The sequence below is a fragment of the Falco peregrinus genome, chromosome 7 (assembly GCF_023634155.1).
Source record: "Falco peregrinus isolate bFalPer1 chromosome 7, bFalPer1.pri, whole genome shotgun sequence".
NCBI classification, from domain to species: domain Eukaryota; kingdom Metazoa; phylum Chordata; class Aves; order Falconiformes; family Falconidae; genus Falco; species Falco peregrinus.
This window is the reverse complement of record NC_073727.1, coordinates 51,302,324-51,319,648: the sequence shown is the minus strand read 5'-3', so window position 1 is coordinate 51,319,648 and position 17,325 is coordinate 51,302,324. Positions and strand designations below refer to the sequence as shown.

Genomic DNA, 17,325 nt, shown 5'->3' with positions numbered 1-17,325 from the left:
CTTCATAGGTAGCAGTGCTGTGATATTATTTGCAAGCAGCCAAGGTAATTACCATCCAGCAGGGTCCAATTGTTTTCAATTAAAAGCTTGACTGAAGTCTTTAGTTTTTAATACCATTGTGACCATCTGCTTTCACTGAAGTTCATCAGCAAAGGCACAAGCCTCATTCTAATGCTGCTTAATTATATGTAGGATTTTTTTTTTTTTTGGTCAGAGATTCATTTTTCCCTGCTAAAGAAATGGGCAGCAAAGGGACTGCCTGGGTTCACTAATAGCCTGCAGCAAGATGAAGTATCCGGGAAGATCATTACCTTCCTGGGAGATCCAGTTGTTATCACACTGGCAAGAAGATCCAGGGGACCAACAGGAGAAAGCAGTTAACCTCGGCTGCCCTCCTTTCCCTCCCTTCACTCACTTGCCTCCTTTTTCTCCCAGCAAATCTGAAAAGGCCACAAGGAAGAGGAGTTCATCTAAAAATAGGCAGTATGGTCCTCCCTTGCTGGTTACACTTTTGGACTCCGTTCCAGGCCAGGAACGCAGGCAGACTCTCCCGTCTGGGCACCCGCTCCCTCATCCTTGCACGTGCAGTGAATCTTTTGCAGTCCTGCATCATGTCAGGTCTGAGGATCTCCAAATCCCTTACAGGCATTCATTAAGCCCTGCACAATCCTCAGGAGAAGTAAGTAAATATAATTTTCCAGATGGGGAAATTAGGGCGGCACGAGGTTAAGTGTCTAGCCTGAGGCCAAACAATAAATAAGTGGCAGAATCAGCATGAGGAGCTGCAAAGACCCAGGTTTAATGAAAGTCTCTTGAGTGCTCAGCTCCAGTAAAGGAAAAACAACACCCCAACCCTCAAATCCTCAGGACACTGAACTCGTTTACTGCAGCTCTGCTTTATATGTGCCAATGTTAATAAGCGTGACTTAATATTTCCAACTGTACTGTGCAAAGAAAGGCATTTTGTAGATTTAATGCAGGAACTGCTGTCTCAAGGCAGGGAAGCACACTTGATATTGTTCATACCATCGACCCAGGCAGACGCACAGCTTCCTTACAGATGCCTGCTGCCGTTTCAGTTACACATGGTTATTTTCGAGGACTGGCCCCTCAAGAGGCAGGTACTTTGCCAAGTACCAATTAAAGAAGAAGAATATGTGGTACAACACTGTCAAAGCTGTGGAGATGTGCTACGCTGCTCCAGTGGCAGTTTGAATCCCTTAAACAAGAAGCCAGAGGCCTTTCCATCTTCTCAGATGTATAGGTACGCCCATCTCTCAGGTAAATCCCAGAACCATTCATCCAAGACTTACAGCCCTGCTCCTCGCTAATCTTTGGGGAGACAGAAAGTTGGGTTTTACCCTTGCACCTGGGGATGCCTCTCTCCTTGGCACATATCTTCACTCTCAATGCACTGTTAGATCCATGTTATGCTCTGTCCCAAAGGCCAGCAATCCTGCTCCAAGATGGTACATGATGCAGGAGCACTAAATCTATATCAGGGCTGTTATACAGCCAAGTCCAGGTCTTTTATGCTATATTGAGACCTCTACAGATGCTATGCAGCAAAGGCATTGAAACTGGAATCTGAGGCTTGGGAGATAATTACTTCAGAAAATGGTGTAAATTAGTATTTTGAAAGGCTTGAGGTGTTGCTGTTCAACTACCTTCAGCTATTGTAAATCTAATGCAATTTGTTTCCATACAGATTTCTTTTAAAGCTATGTGTAGTATGTGTCCTAAATACATAATTACACACCAGAGTATAATGGCTCATTTGGGGTTATTTTGTAACCAATACACATTTTAAAAGCAAATTCTGAAGGAATATGCAGCAACAAGCATGCAGCACACATTCTGGAAGATGGTTTTTCTTACACTTTGGAAGATGGTTTTTCTTACACTTTCGCTCCTAAGAGGCTCCCAAAGGCCTATTCCTGCCAGAGAAACATACAAGAAAGACTGAGAAGAAATAAAACCTTTCTTTAAGAACGACCTTGAAGGAAACATAACGATCCTGTTAAGAAAATAGTCCAGTAAACATGTTTTTGGCATGGGTGTCCTGTGAATTGGATGGCCTCGGAAATTGGTAATAAGATTTCGCATCTTCTCTTCCTGTGTTTGAAACTAATTTGTGCTCATAGCAAGTCAGCATAGCAATTGCAAAGTTTTTCAGTGACCTGTGTAAAATCATTTTGCAGCTCTTATGGAGCTATGTTTGCACAGCAAGAATTATTGAGAAATTTCTGTCCTTCTGCAAAGTGCTCTCCATAATCCCCGAACAAGCCAGTTTCCATTGAAAAGTCCTACAACAAGAGCAATAATGCATCAATGCATGCAAGTGAATGATTTCAACAGCACTTGGATTGATGTGAGTCAGTTGGGGTTGATCTCTAAGAATATTTCAGACAACCACTCTCACTTAAGTTACTAGCAGTTCAACATGCTGCTTTATTCACTAGTTCTAGCCAAAACCATTTGGACTTCTTTCCTTCTTTTGTAACTCCATAAGTTGCCATAAGACAAGGAGCTGCCTTTTGACAAGAGTGCATGACCAGCAGTTCCTTTCCTTCCATCTTCTCAGCAAGCTCCCAACACCATGGTTCATCCTGCTTAATTGGAAGGATTTAAAGCTGAGACGCTGAAATCAGGTACCATCTGTGTCAGGAACCAGGCACTTCCAAAGGGCCTCTAAGACCTAAATCTCCCTTCAGAAGCATTTCTCTTTCTCCAACAACTACAGAGGCAATTTAGCACAAACGTGCTCCTAATTTTGGCACTTGAGTTAATTGCTTAAAGAAAAATAAAAATTGATCAAATCTGCCTCTTTGAAACTACTTGTTAGCTATATTTAAGCAGAGGAGCTATGGGATGTAACAAGATCCCTGTTTTAAAGATGAAAGGGAGATAAATACCTTGCTTTCTACCTTATGGTCACTGCGTGGCAAAGCAAGACTTAAGATATTATGAGCCTGAGCCCCGCTGAGCAAAGCCAATGGTGTAGTCTGTGAGAATCCGTTTAGGCAAAGGGGCAGGGGCCTGTAGGACAATGAAATATCAGTCTTTGTGCAAATAACAAGGACTTGTTCTGCTTTGGTATCTCCTGATGACTCTATAGCATTCTTCACAGCAATAAATAAATTAACCCACACTGTCATGCAGGGAGGTTTTGCCCATCTTTGTAGAGGGGACCGAAACAAGCACAGAAGGCAGCTCACATTTAGCAAAGGCAGGAGGAAGTGCTTGAACTGCATTGTGGCTAAATATGAGGCTACGCTATCAAATTTTACATGCAAAGTATACAGTTCATCCCACTTGCTCTGTCATTAAGGGCCTGTCCCCTACGCATCTGTACTGTACAGACATATGTTTTCCTGCCCATGCGGCAACCCCGTGCACCAGTGAGCAGACAAGGCCTGCACATAAACATCCATGAAGTATAGCTATAGGTTTCTCAGTTTGTTTCTGGAAATGCAAGTGAGTCTGAGGGAGGCTGACATGGAAAAAGACAACAGTGTTTGAATGGAAGGTAATAATCTCTTCCTTATCAAGTGAAATAATCCCATTTTCTCTACTATTTTCAACGTAATATGACTAAATTAAAAAATCCAAATGTCATTTTATTTTCTCTTTGCTTTTTTGATTAAACAAATAAAAATTCTACAGAATTTTAAAGTGAAAGTACATGAAAAATTACTCACAGCTGTGGGATTTGCCCTGAAGATCTGGAGTACCTCCCTGCTGGAGCTTCAGAGTGAGGAAAGCTTCATTCATTTACCTTCTTCTAAGCTGCACATTCACTGAATCCAGATGGGATCTGAATTTTCAGTGTATGTATTTCAGGTCAAAGAGCTGCAATATTGGTGTTCAGATTTTACCATACTTTCTCAGACCTGAGGAAAAATGAGATTTCCAAGTGCATCTGCATCATAACAACACTATTGTGTCTCATAGCCTGTTCTTTTTAGATCTAATAATGTTGCAGCTCAAGTCAGAGGCAATTGAGCCTAATGAGATGGATGAGTGGAAAAGGATCCTTCAGCCTCAAGACACGAGAGGTGTGCCACACCAGTTAGTGTTAAGGGGAAGGCTGATTGCTCTTATGGGTCTTTCCAGATGATCTCTACGTTTTGATTTCCTGACTTCTTTGCCTCTTCCCCCTAAGTTGGCCCCCCATTCCCTTTTTTAAGAAACATATATGGTGCAGCAAAATGCTTCAGAATCAGCTGAAAGTGAGGGGAAAGAAAACTAATATCTCACACTTTGTACATTTTCTTCTATGTAAAAGGAAAAGCTCTCTCATTTTTTCCACTGTCCTTATCCCTTCTTAAAGCACCCAGACAGCTTAAAGACACAGATGTAGTGTCTGAGTATCAAGAATCTATGTGAAAAACAATATTATCAGAGTATCACTCTGAAAACCTGTATTTCAGTGAGCTTTGTGCCATTTCCTGAGTAACACCCTCACATCTCATGTACTGTCTTATAATTACAAAAAACATAACTTGGTATAGCATGCACTATGTCAGCTTTGATTATGCCAGCAGAGAAAGACATGGGATACAGAGAGAGAATAAAAGAAAAATGATGGCTGTCTACTGGCTTATCAATTTACATCTCTCTACAGTAAATCTAAGCCCTTTCTGCTGTCAGTCATGCACTCCTACGGCAGTGATTGCTGGAATATGAAAATCACAGCTCTGAGATCCATTTGTACATCCACGTATTTGCACAGCCTTTCTGGGTTTATTGCTTCAGTGGCTGCAGCACTCCCCATCGGTATGGGACCTGGGATTTTAAGCGTGACGTTTCCCCCTACTATGTAGCTTAGGTGCAACACTTCATACCAACACTCTCTGAATCACCACCTTTCCAGCTGAAGTTATGAAGGAAAATGGAAAGAAACTCTCAGGAAACAGTAAAGGTAACAAATGGTCATGTGTTAGGTGACATATTTCAGGCCTATAAATCCCAATATGATGTTGTGATTGTGGCTAAAAATAACACAACTCTTCATCAAATATTTACTGTCACGTAAATAGCTGCCTAGCCAGCATCATGCTTTTGAACATGTTAATAGCAACTGCATATGTTTGGCTAAAATGACACACTGGAAATTAATGAAGACAAGAAGACATGAACAAAAACCACCTCACTGCTGCCATCGCCTCTGTAGCAACTGTCAGCAGCAAAGAGCAGCTTCCTGGAAATTTCAGAAGCATGGTCTTCAGAAAAAAAAAATCATACTTGTTACAGGCACAACAGATGGTTATGCACACACATACACTACAACTAAATTTCCTGTGACCTGAGCAGTAATTTAGGGCCTCACCCTTCCCCAAGCTCTTTCCCATCAGGACCCACATCCAGGAGTGCAGTGAGGTTTCTTGCTGTTGTAAAATACAAACAGTGGTAGGAAAGCATTTTTTCAAACTTTTTATGCACCCAATGAGGACAAACATTCTACCACATAAAATTTCCCACAGGTCCACATGAAACTAGCCAAGAGCAAAAGAAGAAGAATCAAAAAGAATTGTCCTCACCTTAAGAACTGCCCTCAGCTATTCCCTTAACATGGAGTTAAGTGTTAAAATCTGTAGCAGAGTACAATCCTCATCTAAATACTTGAATGCAAATTGCCTCTAATGGGTTAAGAATTGTCACGCAAGGAAAACAAAAGCCACTGGAAAATATGGCAGGATAATAAATTACTGTTGATTTCTTGAACTTACGTAAGTTGATTACAATCCCTTAGAAAACTCTCCAAGCAATGTTTCTGTCTTAAAATTCTGTCATATTCATGCGCTCGGCTTTTGAGCTGCATTCCGTAAAGCAAGTACAATTCTTCCAGATCAGCAAATCTGTACAATATGGCAGTGTTTGGTTCCCACACTGAATAAAACATGGTCTGTCCTACCCAATCCATTGATTAGACTCGGCATTATTTTCTCACTATAAACATTCCTAATAGCTTTGGACCATTTTCATCATGAAGTAACAAGAAGAGCAAGAAACCACTACTGCCTTTAAAATAAACACATACATTACGTTTTGGGTTTTTTCCTTGTGTAGAGGCTGATCCCCTAGTGCCTGGCACTCTGTGGGGCTTCTACTGAAGAAGGTTATTTCCTCCTTGCCATCTCGTAAAATCACACATTTCCAGTGTCTGGGAGGAAGGGGTATTACAAGCAAGTAGATGACAACAGAGAGAGCAGAAGGCCAACATTTTCATAATTTATCCTTAATTTTAACCGGGAAAGATATTTGAGTCCTGGAGGTTGATATGAATCAGTAAGGAACCTTATCTGGGGAACAGAAAATTACTAGCAACAAACACCATTTGGCAGTATTCATTGTTGGTAATAAATAACCAAAATAGTATTTTCTATTTTTGCAGCTCCTTAGACATCCGCTGGAAGACAGTCACCCTTATGCACCATCAGGAGGAACAGTGCTGGGATTAATCTAAGATCCGCTGAAGTCAGTAGCCTGTTACTGACAGCGGCCAACAGAGGATGTCCAGGAGGCAGTAAAAGAGCGAAGAAAACCCACAGTGAGCCACAGTTATAGCTTTGCATTGCTCTTCCATGTCCATGTGTCATTTGAACCAGCATGACTTTTCACTTCAAGCTCCTGCCAGCTAAAATTGCCTTGGTGAGTCAGACAGAACCCAGGACTTAACGCAGTGAATGTCCAGCCTTGAGTTTTAACTACCAGGTCTTGATAATCTTGCCAAAAAACTTGGAAGACATATCTATGCCCATTACACCAGAAAGTCCATTAAAACACGATTCAGTTTTTCACCTACTCCATGTTCTTTCACCTTTGAGACATGTTTTTGCATGAGAAGTACTTGAATGACAGCCCTAGCAGCAGCCTATCGCACCAGAATAATAAAGGATTAATTACCTCCGTCATCAGCACTCTATTATTATTTGCAGCATCAAGCGCCTGCTCTTTTCTTGTGAGCTACAAAATGCCTGGGAACACAGGAAAAAAGACACTGTGCATTAATTCGACAAGTCTTCTAGCCTGCACCTGCGTTTAATTAGTTACTCTCAAATCAGACCTGAAGAGCGAGAAGCTGCAAGTGAGAGCGCTGCTGACTGCTGGCCTGGCTGGACTGCCAGTGTAATTAATTGCATTCTTACTGTGGCTCTGTCCTCTGTGCAAACAAAAGTTAATCATTCACTGGGAAAGTCTGAGCTGATGTTTCTCTGCCGTTGGAGCCAGAACATAGAACATTTCCATAACAACATCCTATACTTTGTATTTACTGCTTGCCTCTCAAAATTACATGCTGACCACCTCAGTGCTGCTGGAGACCTACAAGGAGGCAGGGGTGAGAAAGTATACAGGGAAAAAAGTGAAAATCTGAACTAGAGAGGTGCTGACCACAGAAAAACACCACTCAGCAGCTGTCTCGAAAACAAAGGCTTGCTTGGGCAGAGGTTTGGCAAAACGGCAGCTAATAACCTGGCTGTGTTGGCATTCCTCTGGCCCTCAACATTACAGTGTTCATGCAAGATTGAAGCTATTCATACATATTAATGTCTGTATCCTCAAAGCACTCTTTCAGAAAGAGGGAAGCATCTTTATTGCTATTTAATACATGACCATGGCTAAAGGACCTTCTCCAAAGTTTCCACAGAAACCAGCAGAAAAGCAAGGTCCACTGCACCTTGGCGCGGCTGCTGTTTTCAGCACAAGAACGTCCCTCTGCCAGGAGCTCAGGCAACACCTCACCAGAGGGCTGGCAAGAAGACAGTGCAGAAACAGATGTTTAGGCATGGGGCTGATACCTCCAAACCAAGCGGTACCTGTGGAGTGTGTCTGAATGGAGAGGACAAGGTACAGGTCTGAACAGGAGCCTTGCACTTTCATCGCTGCAAAGGAGCATGTGGGTTACTGCTCACAGCTCCATGTCTTCTGCTCCTTCCTCCAAGGGTGGCCAGCACTGTTTCCAGGTGTATTCGTGGGGCTGGAGCGAGGACAGGAGGGAGAGGGATGCCAGAGCTTGGCAAGCCTGGGAACGAGGAGGCATTTCCTTTCCCTGCTTGCTGGGATAACCCTCTGGGGCGACATGAGCTTTCTTCCATATGAATAAACTGCGAACAGGCTGTTTGTTTGCAAAGTGAGGGGAGAGAGCCAACCAACGAAAACCTTCGAAGCTTTTGAAACATGCAGTTTAGAAATTATGGGCTTTCTTTTGAAATCTTATTTCACTTTTTGAGAGCAGCCTGGTACATCTCTTTTTAAAATTAATGGCATATACTTGATCAAAAATGCTAAAATGCTGGTTCCAGTAAATTACACAGATAATTAAGCCTAATTTCAATAATGCTCTAAAACACTACTAATAAATCTGTGGGTTCTTGTATTCTTTGAATGTAGGCAAGCTACTCCACAAACACCAAATTCCACCCTTACAGCTTCTTTCCTGTCTCGCTTTGGCAACCCCAAGCTAAATTCTGCTGTCAGTTATAGCCCTGTAAGTCTGGAGCAATTGCTTGTCCTCGGTGGCATAACTCAAGATTACAGCTGTGTAAATGAGCACAGAATGTATCTTGAAACGTTGTAAATCTGACCTTCAGCTTGCTTCCATGAAAAGGGAAAACACACAAACTTGTTTTCACATCCAGTAAGCTTTTTAAAAAACTACCCTGCATAAATATTACAATTTCATTCATAGATATACCAGTATTAAAATCAAGTTAAAACTGCCCAGTATCTAGGTCTACCAGGAGGGGGCAAGATGCCGAGTGTTACATTTTTGAGCTACCACAAGCCACACTTGCTTTTAATCACTGGTATGCACTCTGGCCCCCTGTTGTGGTACATTAAGACCTTCAGCTTATTGCTGGTTAGAAGGTCACTGTCTGACCTCAAGGTGTTGCAGCATTTCATCACCAGCAGCACTTGAATGTTGATCACCCAGCCTTCATGAATGCTGATCATCCAACCTCCCAACCCACCTGGCTGGGTCTAGTGTTTTGTGGGGGCTCAGGGAGTGTGCACCTCCCAGGCCACCGGAGAGTGTGACAGCTCTGCAGACCTGGCCATCACCATTGCTCCTGCTGTTATCTCACTGTCCCCTGAAAAGCTGATCCAAGGCTTCTGGGGCCACATCTTCACATGGGAATAGACAGATTCAGTCCTAGTGCCCCCCTGTGCAATGGGGTTTTGCTCTGGCTCAGCAGCACTTCTGTCTGCACTCTCAAAGTACCTGCGAGCAGAGGACCAGGGAAGAGAAATCTCCCCTGTTGTCCCGACTCCTCATGATAAGCAGGCCCAGCAAATAAGAAGAACACTCCCACAGCCCTGAGTACTTTCCCAGGCTCCTTTTAGCCACCATTTCTCTGAAGGGTACTGTAGAAGACTTGTCAAACGGAGGGTATTGTAACACACTTACCAAACCGAGTTAAAAGGAGGAATATCACAAAAAATAGGCTCCTAAACAAAGCACAAAAATGAAAAGAGAAAGTAGTCGTTTCAAAGTCCTTAGTTTGTAGAAGCACAAGTTAAATAATTTATTATTTTTCTAAACAACTGTTTTCGGAGAAAACTTCATTTGCCAAAAGTGCAGCACAATCCTTGCAGGGTTGCCATCTGCAGTTATGAAGGCATGTCTTAGTTATTACTTATAGACACATCTGAAGTGCTAGCTACATTCAGGCCAGAAAACAACACCAAAATGCTACACAATGAGTGCTCTTATACATGTTGATTTTGATCATCAGACTGTCCAAATCTCTTTGCCCTGTCCTGATAAAGCCACATAACATTCAGAAATCTCTATCAGGCTCTTAAGTATAACAAATTACTGGCCTATACATTCAGGACTTCTATCTGCCCCAAAAATAAAATGATTGCTCTGTACTACAGCACACAGCTGGAAAAAGCTAGACAAAGATGCACATATCCGTGGCAGCAAGGATATCTAACAATGGAAGAAAACCTTGCAAAGGATATGCCAGCATTTTATTCACTTCTAGACTGCATTATTAACCTCTGGCATTACCCCAAATTAAGTCACTGTATTTATGCAAAATACTTTTAAACAAGTGGCATCTCTTTTCCTCATTTCTAACTTTCTTGAAGCGTAATTTGATGCATTACCATAAATGAATGAAAGAGCCATGAAATCTCATCAAAATGTGAAGGGAGACTCTATCCAGGTACAACAGCCTGCAATTCACCTGCCATTGGGGGGCTGCTTTTAAAAAAATGGACGAAACTCACTTTGTGCTGATTGCTATTTTAACCACTTTAAATATTTTAAAATAACATTTCCATTCTTCTTTCTACATTAAGGAGTGAAAGTGTTTTCCATTTTAATTCCCAAACTGAAGAAGCAATAGAACAGTGTTTGAAGAAGCCATTTCACATACATGTCAACACAGACATGTACCTGTAGATAGCACAAGGGGCAATATTCTTGATTAGCACCATGAACAGATCAACAGACTAGTAGGAAACCGTGGCAGATCAGCCAAAGACCTGTATCAATGATGAGAAATACGAGGAAATTTCTCTACTTGACAATGAAAACAGTTTCCATGATAAAATCTTCCTAGTGCCTGGTTTGTTTTCGAAACTCTGTAGGATCTGCAATTCCTTCTGCAAAAGGGGGCTGTTTCTGTGGATTGGAACAAAATTAGCCACAGGTATTTAAACTGAAAAATCATTAATAAAATTACCTAGATTAAATTTATTCTTGGGGTTTTTTCCTCCCTTCCTTCCCACTAGCTTATCACTTCTTCAGAGTTTGTCTTGATCTAAATGTCACTGCAAACTGATGTGCTGGGTGCAGAATAATAAATTTCATCCAAGACCTTTGGAGTTACAGGTCATTTAATATAGTAACTGTGGGCGAGCTGGGCCCCCATTGTGCTCCCACTAACGTCAATGAGTATTTCTTGCCCATGAGTTCAGAAATGGATACCATCTCTGGCTGTGACAGACTGCTCCTAATCTAAATTTGTCACACACTGCCACTGTCTGTACCTCATTTTCTGGGTACCCATCTTCAGGCATCCAAAGATTAATTTGCAGAGTAGGCAGGTGCTATTGGAAGCGGAGGAAAGACAATCTCCTCTTTGTGCGCAGAGACTCTTGCCGTTTAGATGCAGTTGCTGTCCTTCACGCACAGCCCTTGCGAAGGACTTCCCGCTTCCATTCTAAAGGCAGGCAAGTAAATGCAGGTGCAAAGGGGAGAGCTTATCTGCTTATTGCTTTGTGTCTGCAGCAGAGCGGCAATAGTCCAGGGAAGCAGAGAACATAAAAAAAGGAAACAAGAACTGGGAATTTATGCCCAGGACACACACACACAAAAAACCCCCAGAAAATTAAAAAAAAAAGAAATCCAGACAGCCAGCCAGTTAGTGCTGGCAGAAAGCTGAGTGCAAAGACACTGTCACTTGCACTTTGTTTCTGGCTGTGGTCAGGATTTGTATGTTTTTGCAAAGAAGCCCATCCTGCATTAATAGCCAACAAACCAACCAAACCCCCCAGAAACCAACCATTTTCTTCTTTTGGTAAAAACTAACCATGACCTCTAGTATCTGGTTAACTTATCAGGTGGAAAAGATTAACATTATGAAGTTCCAAGGAATTTCAACAAAAGCAAGGTCCTGGAGTTCCCTACGGGGACCTTCTCAGTTAGCTGACCCTCTGATTTTCCTCTCTAAAACTAAGCTTTTCAGGAAAAAAAAAGAATAAGAGCACTTCAGTGCACCCAGTCATCTGTAAATATGCACAGGATGAAGATGTTCCACTGAGAATGCCACAGGGAAAAAATGACTGATCCTCTGCAGAGTCTAGGAAACCCAAAACCCCCTACTGAATAGTGAGAGTGAAAAATAAAGAGATAAAATAAACCCAAGCCAACCAGAAAGGATATTTATTAAGTCAGGAAGCACCATCCATCCATAGCCCAATGTTTCACTTCATATTTCTTGTATGTTTCAATATTTTTTTTTTCTGGGCTGCATAATATACCGTTCATTAGTTGCATGCACATATATTAGTCCTAAAGACTGAACAGTTTCCCTTGCCAGCTTTTCCACATCAGATTTTCCCATGTTTATAACGTCCTTCTCTGTTGCTGCAAGACAGACCTATACAAACAAAAATCAATCCCTGCCTGACTGCACAGGGAGACGCTGACCCTGAGTAACCACCACGTGCAAATGGTGTGGACAGTCTAGATTCCACTCCTTTGACCTGTTCAACTCTTGGAAGATGAAAAGCAGGTCAGGATTTTTGCAACAGGACTTCTTTGATTTTTTTCAACAGAATTGTCCTCCTGGGGTCTCCATATCACTATGGGAGGAAAGGAGTTGCTGCCTGAACACAAGGCAAGCCCCTGGCATACAGCAGCTCAGTAGAATGTGGACTTTGCAAACCCTTAGATGTGTGTTTAAGCATACAAGTAGCAGGTGAAACTCTGGCTCCAATAATGTCCATGGCAGTTTTGCTGTCAACATCAATGGGGGCAAGATTTTATTCAGTGGGATTAATTTGTGAGATTAATGTAATGGACCAGGGCTCAAATTGTTCTTTACTCATCAGAAATGAACGATACTGAGTTTGAAGTAATACCAGATAACCAAATTACACATGCAAATAAACACATTATGATGGGCTGCAGCAGTGTAAGTGAAAAACATTATTCACCTTTCAGGAGAAAAGAAATAGTTTTTTAATGAACCTTTAATTTAATCTATCCCTTTAGAATATTATCTTAAGAGAAAAACTTATTACCCTTTAGGAAAATACCCATAAAAGAGGCTTCCCAGGTAGCTCTCATGAAAACATTCAAAATAGATGTGAATACACACTCTAGGTTTCCATAAATGTCAACATTTATTTCTGGTAAATATTGTCCATTGCTTTATCTCTGCCAGTGGTATCCCCTCAGACCAATAAATCCATGCAGGAGACCATAACTACTTATTACTCTGATCAGATTAGCAATGATTACAAGTGACTGCTGTATAGATGTACTGGATGGTGTCTGAACTCTTCCCCCATGGGATGTTAGCCTCACACCTCTGGATGACCACCAAGAGAGATTTTCCTGATCTCAAACTGTGCGGGTGTTCCTGGCAAACCAGGAAAGCACAAGGTCTGCCCCTGCTCTCAGGTCAACGTGACCACCGAGCATTTGTTAATGATGAGTTGTCCCACAGCTAAAAGGGCCATCTTAACACCCTACACTGCCTTGCTACATACATCTACCTGGCTGACAGTAGGAAGTTATCACATATACTAATCATACAGACCAGAGGTCAGGATAATTTAACATTTTCTTCAGAATTCCCCTAAGAAGAATTGCCATGCCCATTTCTCAAATGTCTGTCTGTACCAATACAGGCCTATAAAGAGGCCTTTGGCTACGGCTGTGGCAAATGGCAACCATTGCCAAAAAGGTGGAGTCATATGGAGAAAAGACTCTGCTGAAATGGAAAGAACTAAATTCACCCTGGGACTGCATTAAGCATACAGGGTCCTGCAAAGCAGTCCCGAGTGCAGGGAAGCGGAGCGTAATACAAAGCAATTCACTGGTTTCCCAAAGAAGACAATACTCGCTGCAGAGGGCTCACGGCCAAGAAAAATAGAGATGTTCTGATTGTACATCTGCCCACAGGCTAATTTTATTGTGGGAGAAGGGAGCCTTGGAAACTATTTTCCATTGCAGGACATCCTTGGTGATGATGGGAATGCACAAACTGCCCATTCTTTCTCTGGGAGTGAATTGTCCCTGGTTTGCACCAGATGTGAAGAAGTTTGCTGGCACAAGGTCGCCTTGAACCATGTCTGAGGATTCTAGAGGAGCAGAAGGTGAAGATGAAAGCAAGAACAATTTCGTAAGAATGTGGAGAAGGTCCTTTAGACTTTTGCTAAAGTAAAAAAAAAAAAACAAACAAAAAAACCCCAAAAAACCAAACAAACAAAACCCAGTGAACATGGAGTGTTCCTGTATGAAAGGACACTCAGGAGTGCCCCTGAGTGAAAGCCCACCCCTACCTCAGCAGAAAGAGAAATGGAGCTATGGAAAAGTAGCCGTAACAATATGTAGCATTCAGACTTGCTGTGAACTTCTCTTTTACTGACCACAAGCAAGGAACACTCAAGGGAATCCAAGGGAAATACATCTTGCGCTACTGGTGAAAAATACTTGTTCTGTGGTGAAGGAGTATGGATAGGGACGTGGGGAGAAGAGAAATACTGGGAAGCCACTGTGGTAACTGAGTCTAAATAGCAATTGCAGTTAAATGTCTGGCAACCTTGCCTCTGTACAAGTAATGATCTGTTCAGGGCTCCTGAAGCTGTTCTCAAAACATGCTCTAACAACGAGGCATTTCAACTGTTTCAAACTCATGCTGAAGACAGTTAATTCTTATAGATGGAGAAGGCCAAATGGGTGGCTTGACCTTGGAACTTGGCCTGGAAGGCGTTCGTAACCTCAGCAAGGAAAGTGTTCATTTTGCATAGCAAAGCCTGAGAAGAGGGCATGAGAAACTCAGGGATGTGCTAGTGACCTGCTTTGGTTTTCTGTTCACTTAAACTCACCTCAAGCTTCAAATTGAATCATTTCTCCATTTGCTACAAACATTCCCAAGCCCCATGGGGTATGAAATCTGATCCAATACTTTTCCCAACAAGTTGCTGCCCAGACCAAGAAGTTGGGAACACTGGAACAAGTTCCAGGTCAAACCTTCCCAGGTCTGGGGGAGGATAAGGCCTTACCTGTAGCCTTCTGCTGAGAACTGGCCCTCCAGCCCAAAGACCCTTTCACCTTCAGTCAAGGATAAATGCAGCAAGGAGAGCCCTGCCCTGAGAGCCAGATAAACCTGCTCACTCCTTTCCACAGGGTGGACAGAGCGTTTCCTGAGATGCAGCTCCTCCATCTGCAATAACAGCAGCTGGTCTGTCTTCTGAAAGGTGGAAGGTACCTATCACCTAGATTGCTGTTACTGGAGCTATTCTGACCTTGGGTGTTGACATGGGTACGGAAGATACCAATGGGCAATGATCCCTCTCACCTTTCAATCTCTGTGCTGGCTTATTCTGTTGAATAGCATGCCTCAGCCTATGGGCTGGAGCCTGAACTGAGTCACTAAATAGCTTCACTGCAGTTAGATACATTTAGATGTTGCCTTCAAATCCTTCTCAAGCCCATGTAAAGCCCTTAAACTTGAACTTCGTGAAGGTTGTGTTTATAAACGGTGCTTTAAATGCTAGACACTTGTCCCCTTCCTATGCAGCTCACCTGCTTTCCAACAAGAATGCAGGGAAAATCCCTGATGTTATCTGCATCTGGATGCCAGGACAGCTGGGCTCTCCACAGCAACATGGGGAAGAGCCTTGAGAGATCCTGGTCACCACAACACAACAGCTGTCATGAGAAGGCCAAGCAGACTCTTGGGGTGAGGATGTAACACAGCACCAGTGGCTGTGATGCAGCAGCTCTCACATGGGCTAGCCCAATTTGTCTTTGCTTCCCGCAGCCCTGCTACTAGGAGCCACCCTTTCCAAAAGGGACACAGTCCATGTCTGCTGGAGCCCCACTGCCTCTCCAGGCTTCTTCCATCCACCCTCCCCAGGGCACCAGAAGCAGACCCCACACTTGGGATGTCCCCCAAGAACACACACCTGCACCACGGTGGGTGGAGCAAAACAAACACCCCTATAGTGGGAGATCAGTCAAGCTCCCATCCATCCCAGGCAAGAACCCTGTCACCTGCTGACAAGGGACACACCAGAAAACACAGAAATCTTCTCTGCTGCCTTCCCCACTTCTAGTCTAGCATAAATCATACCAAAAGGCAGACGACATAGAAGACAGCTCTTCCCCTTTGCTTACTCACTTGTCCCTCGAAGTGGAGGCTCCAAAAGGCTCAGAGCACTGTCCCTGAAGCTGTCCAGCCTGGTTGGAAGCAGAAGGTCCTGATGCAGGTGCCATGAAACCTAGTCTTGCAAGAGGTCATGTTGGAAGTGAGAGAGCTCAAGACAGGGTTTGAATTCGCCAGCTCCCCTGCCCACTGTTTCCTTGGTGCAAGAAGAGCGAGCCTGGGACCTGTCCCAGCTGGAGTCTGAGATCCACTTTCCTCTCTGTGAGAGTCCAAACGCAAAGGGACAGAGCTTGTTAGCTGCAGAAGGCCTTCTCCTGAAGTCACTAAGAGATCAAGCAAAAAAAAAAAATCAGTTCATTGAAAATACAAGCCCAAACATATTTCTTTGCATTTCCGTACACAGTACCTCGCAATATACCTTCTGCAAGTGCATTTTAACCAAGTCTCTGTTGATCTTGCCTTGTGCCCACTCCAGCTTGTATTTAACTTCCCATAACAGACCATACATAGCTTTTGGCACAATAAAACAAATAGGTTTCTTCCTTTTTATTTGTGCGTGTCATTAACATTAAACACATAATGCTGCAATGACAATGGAATTGATGGCTTAATGGGATGAATTTTAATTTAAGTAATATTTCCATTAATCTAAAAGCTCTCCCTTAAAGTCTGCAGAATTTATTTATTGGAAAAATTCCAGCATAATTCTACTGAAAATTCTCCTCTGAATGATAATATGTCAGACTTTTAAGGTTCTCTGGCAGTTTTTCTTTTAGCTCTTGAATGTTACTGACATAAGAATACATTTCTCACAATTCTTCTGTGTAATGAAAAGAAAAAAGATAAAAGAAAAAGGAAGAGGGACCGTTGCAGAAATTACAGTAGGTGCAAAACACCACAGCCCCAGATTTGTCCCCTTGGCTGGAGAAGTGCATCCCAGATTTGTTACTGGTTTATTTTAGGTTACGGAAAATGCAGAGGATTAAAAAGGCAAAGGGAAGCAGATGCCATGCAGGCAGAGGCAGCTAAAAGCCAATCTCCATCCGAGAGCGCAGAGGCACTGCACCCAGCACAAGAATGTGTTTTGAAGCAAAGCTAAGCTGTGGCAGCTGAGGCTGGGACAGAGAGGTGCAGCTGTGCTAGGGGAGGCAGACAAGCAAGCAGCATTCCCGCTCTCAGAAAACAGGAAAATCCACCATGCAAACCAAATAAATGCTGGCCTGTGCTGGGTGTTCTCACACGCCCTGTGTTCATTCTCACCGGCTGCAGAGCACAGGGGAACAGGATGAAGCTGGAGCTGCCTCCAAGCCCGAGCTCTGCCTGCAGAGAGGGGCTGCTGACGGTCTGCACGCAAGGGGCACAGCTCTGACCGTGTCTCCCCTAAGCATGTGCCATCAAGGGTGTGCGCACACATGTTGGCACGTGCTGTTCTGTGGGATGACAAACCCAGGTACTCTTCTGTCCA

At 43.0% G+C, this 17,325-nt stretch overlaps 1 long non-coding RNA gene across 3 annotated transcripts in view; it reads right to left on the bottom strand.

The window, feature by feature from the left end:
• LOC114010350 (uncharacterized) overlaps positions 1-16,388 on the bottom strand; it is a 32,068-nt gene extending 15,680 nt beyond the window's left edge. For 2 of the 3 annotated variants that reach the window (XR_003551736.2, XR_003551737.2), the window contains exons 1-2: positions 16,279-16,371; positions 15,876-16,183 (exon numbers count right to left, since the gene is read on the bottom strand). This is a non-coding gene — a long non-coding RNA (uncharacterized LOC114010350). Of the gene's footprint in view, positions 1-15,875; positions 16,184-16,266 lie in introns of all 3 variants that reach the window. The other variant, XR_008748257.1, reaches the window with a different exon arrangement.
• Between the last annotated feature and the right edge of the window lie 937 nt (positions 16,389-17,325).